The sequence below is a fragment of the Myotis nattereri genome (assembly GCF_964212035.1).
Source record: "Myotis nattereri genome assembly, chromosome: 16".
Classification (NCBI taxonomy): Eukaryota; Metazoa; Chordata; class Mammalia; order Chiroptera; family Vespertilionidae; genus Myotis; species Myotis nattereri.
The window spans coordinates 5,500,102-5,513,219 of NC_138091.1; the positions used below are offsets into that span (position 1 = coordinate 5,500,102).

At 43.2% G+C, this 13,118-nt stretch overlaps 2 pseudogenes across 2 annotated transcripts; one reads left to right on the plus strand and one right to left on the minus strand.

Moving 5' to 3' along the window:
- Nucleotides 1–138: 138 nt before the first annotated feature.
- LOC308532588 (phosducin-like protein 3) lies at nucleotides 139–6,295 on the minus strand (annotated as a pseudogene). Its single transcript has 2 exons — nucleotides 5,773–6,295; nucleotides 139–282 (listed from the first exon to the last, which is right to left on the minus strand). The product of its transcript is annotated as a phosducin-like protein 3 (transcript).
- A 5,810-nt stretch (nucleotides 6,296–12,105) lies between these two features.
- On the plus strand, nucleotides 12,106–12,644 carry LOC308532531 (ubiquitin-conjugating enzyme E2 C-like; annotated as a pseudogene). Its single transcript has one exon. The product of its transcript is annotated as a ubiquitin-conjugating enzyme E2 C-like (transcript).
- Nucleotides 12,645–13,118: the final 474 nt, after the last annotated feature.

The following is a 13,118-nucleotide window of genomic DNA, read 5'->3' on the forward strand; positions in this document are numbered from 1 at the left end:
CACCCAGCAACCTGCACGCCCAGGGGGCGCTGCGCCCGCCGGTCCGGCCTCGGCCCCGGCCCGGCCCCGGCCCCCGCCCCGGCCCGGCCCGGCCCGGCCCGCCGCACCTGGCCGCCCCGCTGCGCCCCAAAAGGAGGGTCAGCTCGCCCGCTGGCCTCGGCCCTGCACCGCCAGTGCGTCCTGCAGGCCTAACGGGCCCGCGCCTCGGGCCCAGGCTCCCGACACCCAGAGCCTGTGCACCTGCGGCGGGGCCGTCCCCCCTGCCGCCTCGGGGCTGCTCACCTGCCGGACCTGGTGGTCTTGGGTCAGCCCTGAGCTCAGGGCGCATCCCAGCGGGCAGCCGGCACCGTCATCGCCAAGACAGGACAGCGCTGACCTGGCAGGAGCCCCGAGCGCCTGAAATGAACTGCAGGCCGGGCACCGGCTACCTGCTCACACAGGGCAGCCGAAACCATAGTTCTTAAACTTCGCCTTTCCAACGTTTTAAAACGGTGTGTGTGTTTTATAATTTTAAAAAAACAAACAAAAAAAAAACACCTGTTGACCATCGATATCCTTATTGATATTGTTTTGTGATTAATCACTATGCTTTAATTATGTTCAATTTGTAACAATGAAATTGGGGGTCACCACAACATGAGGAACTGTATTAAAGGGTCGCGGCATTAGGAAGGTTGAGAACCACTGGTTTAGAAAATATGTAGGTTTCATCCGTGGTTCTTGTGATTTTTTTGCTTTAAAGTTTGGTGCTGTGCATGGTCGCACTCATAGGTGGAATCTAAGTAACAAAATAAACTGATGAATGGAGTGGATCCAGATTCAAGCATGGAACAGAGTGCAGAATCTCAGAGGGAAGGTGATATCCTTATTGATATCGATGGTCAACAGGCTTTAAAAAAGAAGTAATAAATGAATGAAACCCTCACTAAATGACGTGATTATGTTTTGTTGAACACAGCACCAAACTTTACTTTTTATTTTTTTTTAATTAAATCTTTTTTTTTATTTTTTTTAATTAAATCTTTATTGTTCAGATTATTACATTTGTTCCTCTTTTTTTCCCCCCCCCCATAACTCCCCTCCTCCCAGTTCCTGCCCCACCCTCCGCCCTCACTCCCCACCCACTGTCCTCATCCATAGGTGCACGATTTTTGTCCAGTCTCTTCCCGCATCTCCCACACCCCTTTCCCCCCCAAGAATAGTCAGTCCATTCCCTTTCTATGTCCCTGATTCTATTATAATCAACAGTTCATTCTGTTCATCAGATTATTTATTCACTTGATTCTTAGATTCACTTGTTGATAGATGCATATTTGTTGTTCATAATTTGTATCTTTACCTTTTTCTTCCTCTTCCTCTTCTTAAAGGATACCTTTCAGCATTTCATATAATCCTGGTTTGGTGGTGATGAACTCCTTTAGCTTTTCCTTATCTGTGAAGCTCTTTATCTGACCTTCAATTCTGAATGATAGCTTTGCTGGATAAAGTAATCTTGGTTGTAGGTTCTTGGTATTCATCACTTTGAATATTTCTTGCCACTCCCTTCTGGCCTGCAAAGTTTCTGTTGAAAAATCAGCTGACAGTCGTATGTACTCCCTTGTAGGTAACTGAGTGTCTTTCTCTTGCTGCTTGTAAGATTCTCTCCTTGTCTTTTGCTCTTGGCATTTTAATGATGATGTGTCTTGGTGTGGTCCTCTTTGGATTCCTTTTGTTTGGGGTTCTCCGCGCTTCTTGGACCTGTAAGTCCATTTCTTTCACCAGGTGGGGGAAGTTTTCTGTCATGATTTCTTCAAATAGGTTTTCAATATCTTGCTCTCTCTCATCTTCTGGCACCCCTATAATTCTGATGTTGGTACGCTTGAAGCTGTCCCAGAGGCTCCTTACACTATCCTCGCATTTTTGGATTCTTTTTTCATTTTGCTTTTCCGGTTGGGTGTTTTTTGCTTCCTCGCATTTCAAATCATTGACTTGATTCTTGCGCTCCTCTGGTCTGCTGTCGGGAGTCTGTAAATTATTCTTTATTTCAGTCAGTGTATGCTTAATTTCTAGTTGGTTCCCCAATATAAGATCGAGGGTCTCATTAGTTTTCTTGTAGATCTCATTAAGTTTATCGGCGGCTTCTAAACAGTTCTTGAGAGACCTTAAAAGTGTGGTTCTGAACTCTATATCTTCCATTGACAATTTTGTCCTGTTTCTTTGTCTCCGCATTTTGTTATGCTTTCTTGGTGCACCCCCTAGTGGTCTTTGTTCGCAGTCTTATAATTAAATCTTGATTGTTGTAGCTAATTACAGGGAGGGTTTGACCTCCAGGCCAAGTGGCTATGAGAATCAGCTGTGTCAGCAGTGAGAGAACTTCTCTCCTCTAGGGAGGTGCTAATCTGGCATTTGCCTGAGGCTATCCGGCAAATGCCTCTGTGCAGGGCTTGGGCGGGGCGGGTCGCACGGGATTCACAGGGTGGGCCGGAGAGAGCAGTAATGGCGGCTCTCAGTCCTGTCCCCAGGGGCTCTGCCTCTCTGAGTCCCAGCACCCGCTGCAAAGCTCGGAGAGAAAGCTGCACTCGCTCTGACCGAAGCCAGACAGTCCCGCTTCTCCCGTTTGAGGCTGGGTCCCTAAAGACTCGCCTGTATCTGGAGCTCAGAGTCTGTGACTCCCTCCCGATTGAAAACGCCAACCGCGCCCTCCTCCTCCAGCCCGCTCCGCGCGCTCCGCACGTCAGAATTTGACTTCAGCACTGCGCCTCTTCTGAGTGTCCGTATGCGTTTCTCTTTCCTCCTAGTTGTAGGACTTCCACTCAGCCAGCGTTCCTGTGGTTCTGGGTGATGTCCCTTCGGTTTTTTGGTTTCACTTTTGAAGTAGTTGTTCAAAGCAGCAAACTCCGGCATTAACCTATGCCGCCATCTTGGTTCTCTCCCCAAACTTTACTTTTTAAATAATTCTTTATTGTTGAAAGTATTACATATGTCCCCCCTTTTCCCATTGACCCCCTCCAGCCCGCCCCCGCCCGCCCCAGGCCTCCAGCACCCTGTTTTCTGTGTCCATGGGCCACGCATATATGCATTCAAGGTCTTCGGTTGATTACCTCCCACCCACTCACCCACCCCGCCTTCCCTCTGAGATTCCGAACTCTGTTCCATGCTTGAATCTGGATCCACTCCATTCATCAGTTTATTTTGTTACTTAGATTCCACCTATGAGTGCGACCATGCACAGCACCAAACTTTAAAGCAAAAAAAATCACAAGAACCACGGATGAAACCTACATATTTTCTAAACCAGTGGTTCTCAACCTTCCTAATGCCGCGACCATTTAATACAGTTCCTCATGTTGTGGTGACCCCCAATTTCATTGTTACAAATTGAACATAATTAAAGCATAGTGATTAATCACAAAACAATATGTAATTATATATGTGTTTTCCCGATGGTCTTAGGCGACCCCTGTGAGACCCCCAAAGGGGTCACGACCCACAGGTTGAGAACCGCTGTTCTAAACCTATTAGTTGCTCTATTTTATTCATATCTTCAAAGAAATAACATCTTCTCTAGTTAATTCTTTTACCTTTTTGTTTTCTACTTTAATTTCAACTTACTCTGGTTTTATTATTATTAGTTTAATAGGTTACTGAATTAAATATATAATTTATTTTCAGTGTTTTTGGTAATAAAAACATCAATGGCTAGAATATTTTCTGAGTATAGCTTTAGTTCTATCCATTGGGTTTTATATGGGATTCTCTAAAAAATTTTTTAGATAATCTGTACTTTCAGTTTTTGCCAAAGTAGCAGTACCACTTTATATTCCACCAGCCGTGTATGAGGGTGGCAGTCGCTTCATACCCTTACAACTTGGTCTTGTCAGGCCTTTGCCTTTACCTTGGTGGGTATGCAGTGATACCTCCGTGTGATGATATTTGCATGCCTTTGGTGCGTAGTGATGTTGAGCACCTTTTCATGTGCTGATTGACCATTTGAATATCTTCGTCTGTGAAATGCCTGTTCACAGACACTCCTCTGAGAGTCCATTTTATAAACTGAGTTACTTGATGTGTAGGAGTTCTTTCTATCTGGATAGGAGTTGTTTGCCAGGTATGTATATTCAGAATATCTTCTCCCAGTCGTGGCTTTCCTTTTCACCTTAATATCTTTAGATGAGTGGAAATTTTTTATTTTGATGATGTTCAACTTGTGGAAATTTTTATTTTATGGTTAGTGTTTTTTGTGTCATGTTTTTAAGCTTTGCCCACCCCAAGACCATGAAGATTTTCCTCCTGTCTTCTAGAAGCTTATAGTTTTAGCGTCACCCTTAAGTCTATGATCCATCTCAAATTAAATTTTTTTTTTTGTTAATCCTCCCCTGAGGATATTTTTTCCATTGATTTTTTTTTTTTTTTTTTTTTTTTTTTTTTTTTTTTTTTAGAGAGAGTGGGAGGAAGGGATAGACAGAGAAACATGGATGTGAGACATATCAATCGGTTTGCCGCCCACACACACACCCGACCAGGGCCCGGGATTGCTTGCAACCAAAGTACATGCCCTTGACTGGAATCCAACTGGGCTCCTTCAGTCCATGGGCCATCACTCCATCCACTGAGCCAAACCAGCTAAGGCTCAAATTAATTTTTGCATATGGTGTGAGTTTTTTTCTTTTTTTTTTCATATAGACATGAAGTTATCTAGGTCTCAATCCTCTATTCTGTTCCATTGATCGACTTACCTGCCCTTACACCAAGTCAATTCTGTCTTAATATACTTGCTTAATTACTTAGTCATGAAATCAAAGTCCTCCAGATTTGTTCTTCAAGATTATCTTGGCCCTTCTAAGTCCTGTGCATTTCCAAATAAAGTATAGAATCATCTATTTCTACAAAGCAGCCTGCTTGATACTTTATGCTATCAACCATACTCCTATGAAAATCCCTCAATTCCTCCAATTTAATATTCCTAACTTCATTCTTTTAATTTTTGTTTTTGCCATACCAATAGCTGGTTTTTTAAAAAAGGAAATGTTTTAAATTTAAAAGAGAGTTCCAAAGAAGAGCAAAGAGAAGAGCAAACAATAAATTAAAAATAAAATAAAACAAAAAAATAAAATAAAAGGGCCCTATCCGGTTTGGCTCAGTGAATGGAGCGTCGGCTTGCGGACTGAAGGGTCCCAGGTTCGATTCCGGTCAAGGGTATGTGCCTTGGTTGCGGGCACATCCCCAGTAGGGGGTGTGCAAGAGGCAGCTGATCGATGTTTCTCTCTCATTAATGTTTCTAACTCTCTATCTCTCTCTGTAAAAAATCAATAAAATATATATATTTTTTAAAAGAGTGGCAAGTGAGGACACAAAGTTTCTTTAAAAAAAATAAAATAAAAGGGAAAAAAAGAGTTCTAGCCCTGCCGGTGTGACTCAGTGGTTAAACCAGGAGATCACAGTTCCATTCCTGGTCAAGGCTCATGCCAGGGTTGCAGGCTTGATCCCTGCTAGGCGCGTGCAGGAAGCAGCCGATCAATGATTCCCTCTCTCTTCCTCTCTGAAATCAATAAAAACATATTTTAAAAAAGAGTTCCAAGAAATTTAATAGGTTTTGCAGCAATGATTGTTTCTGAGATCTATGAGATATAAAACATAACTATAAAAGGCTAAAAACCAAAGGATTTAGTCCTATTTTTTCTTTTTTAAAAAATCCAGACAATTTGTCACATTAAGTTCAGCACATTTTGGCGGCCTCGGCCTTACGCATCCTGTAAATCGCTGCTCTTCTTCAAGGGGACCGAGCCCCCACACCAAGCACAGCAATGCGTCTTCAATTGGTTTTTTAAGGTTTTCCTCCAGGTCTGTCTTGGTTATTCCAGACTCAGGTAATTTCCGCTCTAACTCATCTATTGTCAGGTTCATGCCACCAAACACCAGAGGTCCAATAAATTGAGCCTTGATATCACCTTCAAGGTAAGCAAATATTGTGGGCAGACTCCTTCCAGGATAATTGGGTATGCAGGTTGTGGAAATGGCTTTGATAAATTTGACCTCAGGAAACTTCCTGCTAAGTCCACTGAAGTGCTGACTTATCAGGGCACAGAGGCGAATCAACCCCTTGTTTGTAAAGGTGCAAGATCACCCACAGGCCTTCTCCAGCTTTGGTAACTTTCTGAACATAATCCTCTCCTGAGATTTCCAAAACTTCTCCCAATTTGTTCTTCGCTTTCGTTGCTTCCCACTCAGCCAGTCTCTGCTGCCTGTACATTTCAATAGCTCGTTGGTCTTCCTCATTAAATTCATCTTCATTATCTTCCAGTTCTTCCAAAGTCATGTGCATTGGCTCTTGGGTCTCCCAAGAGGTACAAAGTCAGTTACTGCCTATGCCAGTGATGGCAAACTTATGACACAAGATATCCCTCCCAACTCATTCTTTTGGTTGATTTTTCTTTGTTAAATGGCATTTAAATATATAAAATAAATATCAAAAATATAAATCTTTGTTTTACTATGGTTGCAAAGATCAAAAAATTTCTATATGTGACACGGCACCAGAGTTAAGTTAGAGCTTTTCAAAATGCTGACATGCCGAGCTCAAAAGGTTCACCATCACTGGCCTATGCCCTGCCTGGGGCCACCTGGCACGAGGTACAGAGCGATCTGCAGATGGCTGCTACTTATGTTGGGCCTGGGGCCTCTTATTGAGAGGTATGAGGCATGCTGAGGCCAGCTGCTGCTTGTTGAAGAGATTTTAGGAAAAGCTAAAGCCTGAATGAGGACAGGCTATTCATATAGAAAGACCACTGCAAATAGCTTGGGTGGGACTGCAAATTGGGAGGGGCAGAGTCTAAGGGAGTCACTAGGGCCAGACAAACAGTGTAAGCCAAGTTGATGGAAACTCAGACATGGCACCTGTCAGTCAGCTCAGGGAGGTCTCAGCAGAGGAACAATGACCTCTGCTAGCACTTTTGTCTGGGAGAAAGCTGCCGCCCCCCCCCCCACCCCCGCCCCAGTTCCTGCCCTGATGCCAGACAATTAAGTTCCTTCCAGTATGTGCTGCTACCCCAGCACTGGAGCTCAGAGGGAGTGAGTCAAATTAAGTCCATGCGTCCGCTATAAGAGGAACACCGGGGACTCAGCAGCCTCCATGTTTATTTTCCGCTGGTTTTCACATCCCGAAGTTATGAGGACTTCTCTTCCCAGCACTGGAACACTCCTCACGGGGACCTCTGTAGCCAAGATATCCCTCCCAATGAAATAACACCGCAGATGGGTATTGGACCAGACCGCTCTGCACCTCCACCCCTCATACCAGTCTCAGTGTGGCTTCTTCTTTAATTCTCTAGTTATAGGACTTCTGTTCAGCCAGATTTCAGGCAGTTCTGAAAGATGGTGGTTCTATGGTTTAGTTGTAATTTTGATGTCTCCACTGTTTTCTTCACCTCAAAACAATTTAATGGCATAATATCTTTAAAATAAAATCCTAATTCATGTTTTTCATTTTTAAATTGAGCTAAACTTTACACACACTGCAGTGTTTTACATATATGTACAATTTCACAACCACTATCCAGATCAAAATAGAGAACATTCTAGCATCGTATAAGGGTCCTTTGTCACACTTCTAGTCAATCCTCTCCATGGATAACCACTCTTCATCACCGTGATTTTGAACTTTATATAAATGCATTTATACAATATGTACTCTTGTGTATGAGTCCTTTCACTCAATGTTAGATCTGTCAGTTTCATCCATGAGTTCATGTAGCTATGGTTCATTTATTGTCATTGCTGTGTAGTAGTATTTCAATATTGGAATAGACTACATTTTATTTATTCTTTTTATTGTTGAAGGATATTTAAAGTGTTTCCAGTTTTGGGCTGCTATGACTTTTTTTTAAGCAACTATTTTATTTTACTTAAGATCTTGTGTGACAGGAAATAAGAAAGGACTTGGCTGGACAGTTCTTGCTTGGGGTGTCTCATGAAATATCACTGAGAGGTCCCTGAGACCATAGTCATATGAAGGTTTGACCAGGCTGGATGTCTGAGATGGCTTATTCACATGCCTGACAGCTGGAAGACCCACTGGCCTGTCACCTGGAGTACTTACCTGGAGCCTCTCCATATGGCTTGAACTGCCTTGGGTGGCCTCAGAGAATTCAGATTTTTTTTTTTTTCTCTTTTTTAATTAAATCTTTATTGTTCAGATTATTACATTTGTTCCTCTTTTTTTCCCCCCCATAACTCCCCTCCTCCCAGTTCCCGCCCCACCCTCCGCCCTCACTCCCCACCCACTGTCCTCATCCATAGGTGCACGATTTTTGTCCAGTCTCTTCCCGCATCTCCCACACCCCTTTCCCCCCCAAGAATAGTCAGTCCATTCCCTTTCTATGTCCCTGATTCTATTATAATCACCAGTTCATTCTGTTCATCAGATTATTTATTCACTTGATTCTTAGATTCACTTGTTGATAGATGCATATTTGTTGTTCATAATTTGTATCTTTACCTTTTTCTTCCTCTTCCTCTTCTTAAAGGATACCTTTCAGCATTTCATATAATCCTGGTTTGGTGGTGATGAACTCCTTTAGCTTTTCCTTATCTGTGAAGCTCTTTATCTGACCTTCAATTCTGAATGATAGCTTTGCTGGATAAAGTAATCTTGGTTGTAGGTTCTTGTTATTCATCACTTTGAATATTTCTTGCCACTCCCTTCTGGCCTGCAAAGTTTCTGTTGAGAAATCAGCTGACAGTCGTATGGGTATTCCCTTGTAGGTAACTGAGTTTCTTTCTCTTGCTGTTTTTAAGATTCTCTCTTTATCTTTTGCTCTTGGCATTTTAATTATGATGTGTCTTGGTGTGGTCCTCTTTGGATTCCTTTTGTTTGGGGTTCTCCGCGCTTCTTGGACCTGTAAGTCCATTTCTTTCACCAGGTGGGGGAAGTTTTCTGTCATTATTTCTTTAAATAGGTTTTCAATATCTTGCTCTCTCTCATCTTCTGGCACCCCTATAATTCTGATGTTGGTACGCTTGAGGCTGTCCCAGAGGCTCCTTACACTATCCTCGCATTTTTGGATTCTTTTTTCATTTTGCTTTTCCGGTTGGGTGTTTTTTGCTTCCTCGCATTTCAAATCATTGACTTGATTCTTGCGCTCCTCTGGTCTGCTGTCGGGAGTCTGTATAATATTCGTTATTTCAGTCCGTGTATGCTTAATTTCTAGTTGGTTCCCCAATATAACATCGAGGGTCTCATTAGTTTTCTTGTAGATCTCATTAAGTTTATCGGCGGCTTCTAAACAGTTCTTGAGAGACCTTAAAAGTGTGGTTCTGAACTCTATATCCTCCATTGACAATTTTGTCCTGTTTCTTTGTCTCCGCATTTTGTTATGCTTCCTTGGTGCACCCCCTAGTGGTCTTTGTGTGCAGTCTTGTAGCTAATACCAGGGAGGGTTTGACCTCCAGGCCAAGTGGCTATGAGAATCAGCTGTTTCTGCAGTGAGAGAACTTCTGTCCTTTAGGGAGGTGCTAATCTAGCCTTTGCCTGAGGCTATCCGGCAAATGCCTCTTTGCAGGGCTTGGGCGGGGCGGGTCACACAGGATCAATAGGGTGGGCCGGAGAGAGCAGTTATGGCGGCTCTCAGTCCTGTCCCCAGGGGCTCTGCCTCTCTGAGTCCCAGCAATGGCTGCAATCCTCGGAGAGAAAGCTGCACTCGCTCTGACCGAAGCCAGACAGTCCCGCTTCTCCCGTTTGAGTCTGGATCCCTAAAGACTCGCCTGTATCTGGAGCTCAGAGTCTGCGACTCCCTCCTGATTGAAAACGCCAACCGCGCCCTCCGCCGCCAGCCCGCTCCGCGCACTCCGCACCTCAGAATTTGACTTCAGCACCGCGCCTCCTCTGAGTGTCCGTATGCGTTTCTCTTTCCTCCTAGTTGTAGGACTTCCACTCAGCCAGCGTTCCTGTGGTTCTGGGTGATGTCCCTTCCGTTTTTTGGTTTCACTTTTGAAGTAGTTGTTCAAAGCAGCAAACTCCGGCGTTAACCTATGCCGCCATCTTGGTTCTCGAGAATTCAGATTTTTAAAATAACTGGCAGCTCAGAGCTCCCAGAGTGAGAGACCTCCTATACAAGGTACAAATTTTAGCAATGCGGTGTGTTGTTGTTGTTCTTACCAAAATAATAGTAATAATAATCCTATCTAATAAAAGGCTAATATGCAAATCGACCAAATACAGCATGACTGGTTGATATGATGCTTAATGCAGGAGCTGCCCCCTGGTGGTCAGTACACTTCCACAGGGGGAGCGCTGCTCAGCCAGAAGCTGGGCTCACAGCTGGCGAGTGCAGCGGTGGTGGCAGGAGTCTCTCCCACCTCCACAGCAGTGCTAAGGATGAGCCTAAGCCAGGAGCCAACCTAAGCCATCAGGTGGACATCCTTTGAGGGCTCCTGGACTGCGAGAATGTGAAGGCTGGGCTGAGGGACTCCCCCCTGAGTGCATGAATATCGTGCACCGAGCCTCTAGCAATAATAATAATAAGCTTTATGGGATTTGGGTTTGGAGTTGCATTGAATCTGTAGATCAATAGAGAACTGACTTAACAGTATTGCCTTCCAATATATAAATATATATTTCTCCATTTATGAAATCTTATTTAATTTTTCTCAGCAATATTTTGTAATAAATTTGTTACATTTATTACTAAATATTTGATATTTTGCTGCTATTACAAATAGTATTTTAAGTTTTTTAAAACTTTATTTTTATTATTATTTTAGAGAGAGTGGAATGGAGAGAGACAAAAACATTCATGAGAGACATTGATTTCCTCTCGCACGCGCCCCAACCAAGGCCAGGGATCAAGCCTGCAACCAAGGTACCTGCCTTTGACCAGAATCAAACCCAGGACCTTTCAAATGTGAGCTGACACTCTATCCACTGAGCCAAACTGGCTCAGGCAAGTTTTTATTTTTTTAATTGTTTGTTGCTAATACACAGAAAACCGTTGGTTATTTGTATATTGAACTTATACCTTCCTAAATTCACTTTTTTTTTTCCTAATAATTTCTATTTCCTCTTAGATCTGCATATTAGGCTATTTTTTTAACTCCCAAGCAAATTTGTAAAAAATCTTTTGGTGGTGAAAATTTAAAATAAAATCTTTTGGTGGTTGATTTCTAATTTAAATTAGATTTCTAATTTAAAGTTTCTGAATTATAAAATCTCTCTTTTTTTGGAATTTATTATCGTTTTCTTCATGGCCAGGAATATAAATGATCTCAATGGGCATAAAAGGTATATGTTCTCTGTATATTAGAAAGTTCTCTTTCTGTTAAGTCGAGCTTATAAGCTGCACTATTAAATTCCTCTATGATTTGCTTTGTTTTTGCCTACTTAGTTAAATTCTGAAATGAATATTATGTATTCGGCCACGTTTAATGCATAAACATCCATGTACTGGCTTGGGAAAGTTTCTCTTCATTCCGTGCTTGCTCTCCTGTTAATTTGGAAGTTCTAATCTGTCTCCATAATGTGGGTATTTCTCTTCCCATACCTAGTAGTTCTGATGAAACCTGTATTCGTCTAGTAATATTTCAAAATTAATCAATAAACATGTTTTCCAAAACATTTCGCCTGCTAAATCTCGACCCCTTCATCTAGATGAGAATTTTAGAAATCGCTGTTTTACTTCTGGACTTTCCCATTGACCCCGATGCCCAATTCCTCTCAAGTATGTCTTCTATATGAAAACTCCTTCCTGAACATTTGCGGCATGTATTTATCGCATTAGCATTATAACCATGATACTCAGCTCCAAGAGGTGCTGCCGAGCCTGGCACTCAAAATGTTTGTTGAATGAATAAATGATCAATTAAGACAACTATATGATAAGGTAAATTGTTCACAACAAGCACTATACTCTTCTCTACCCAATATTGAGATATTTTTTCTAATATAATTATCAATCGATTAAAGAACTTTGAGTATTTCCCTCAGCTAGGAATCAGGGACAATACAGGTGTTCCCCCCCCCCCCCCCCCACACACACACAAAATGTACACACACAATGTCTGTAGATTCTATTGCATTTTTAAAAAATGAAATGTGTTTGGAATTACAGTCATGTTCTCCGAGTTCGCGTCTCTGCCAGCGCTGCCCCCATGGCCTCCCAGAACCGAGATCCAGCCGCCGCCAGTGTCGCCAAAGGAGACGAACCAATGCGGGCGCAGCCCAGCCCAGCCCGGGGGAGGGGGGTGGGCAAGAGGTTCCAGCGGGAGCTGATGACCTCATGACGTCAGGCAACAGAGGAATTTCCGCCTTCGCTGAATCAGACAACCTTTTCAAAGGGTGGGGGCCATCCATGAAGCAGCTGGCACAGTATAGGAAGACTGGAAGCATACGCTCTCCCTCTCCCCACAGTCAAAGTCCTCGCGCCCTGCAACCCGCCCCCCCCCACCCCGCCCCCAGCGTGGACACCAGGGTAACATCTGTCGGACATCCTAAAGGACAAGTGGTCTGCCCTGTATGACGTCAGGACCATCCTGCTCTCGGTCCAGAGCCTGCTAGGAGAGCCCAGCGTCCGTAGCCCGGTGAACACACGTGCAGAGCTCTGGGGAAACCCCACAGCCTTCAAGAAGTACCGACAGGAAAACTAGCAAAGCAGGGCCCCAGCCAAGAGCCCTGACCTGGGCTTCCAGCCTCTCTCCTGTGCTGACTTTTTCCTTTTTCCTTAGATGGTCTGTCCTTGCCTTGATTTCTGTACAGGACTCTGTATCTTCAGCTGTGGTGTCATACTTGTTTTGTGTCTCGTTTTTAAATTAAGTCTCTGGTTGAGCCCCTGTGATGAATATACTAAATAAATACATTTTGAATTTTAAAAAAATGAATTGTGTTTTAATAAACTGCTTTATAATTATTCAAAGTGTGTATACATTTTTGGGGGACACCCTATATATAAGATTGGAGTGTCTATAGTTGTCTTTCTCTAATTTTTTTTTTTTAACCCTCACCTGAGGACATGCTTCTATCGGTTTTAGAGAGATAGGGAGAAAGAGGAACATTGATGTGAGAGTGAAACATAGATCGATTGCCTCCCGATCTGTCCTCGCCCATTAGTGTGAAAATAAGCTTCTCCCTTTACCCATGAGCTCAGGAATTT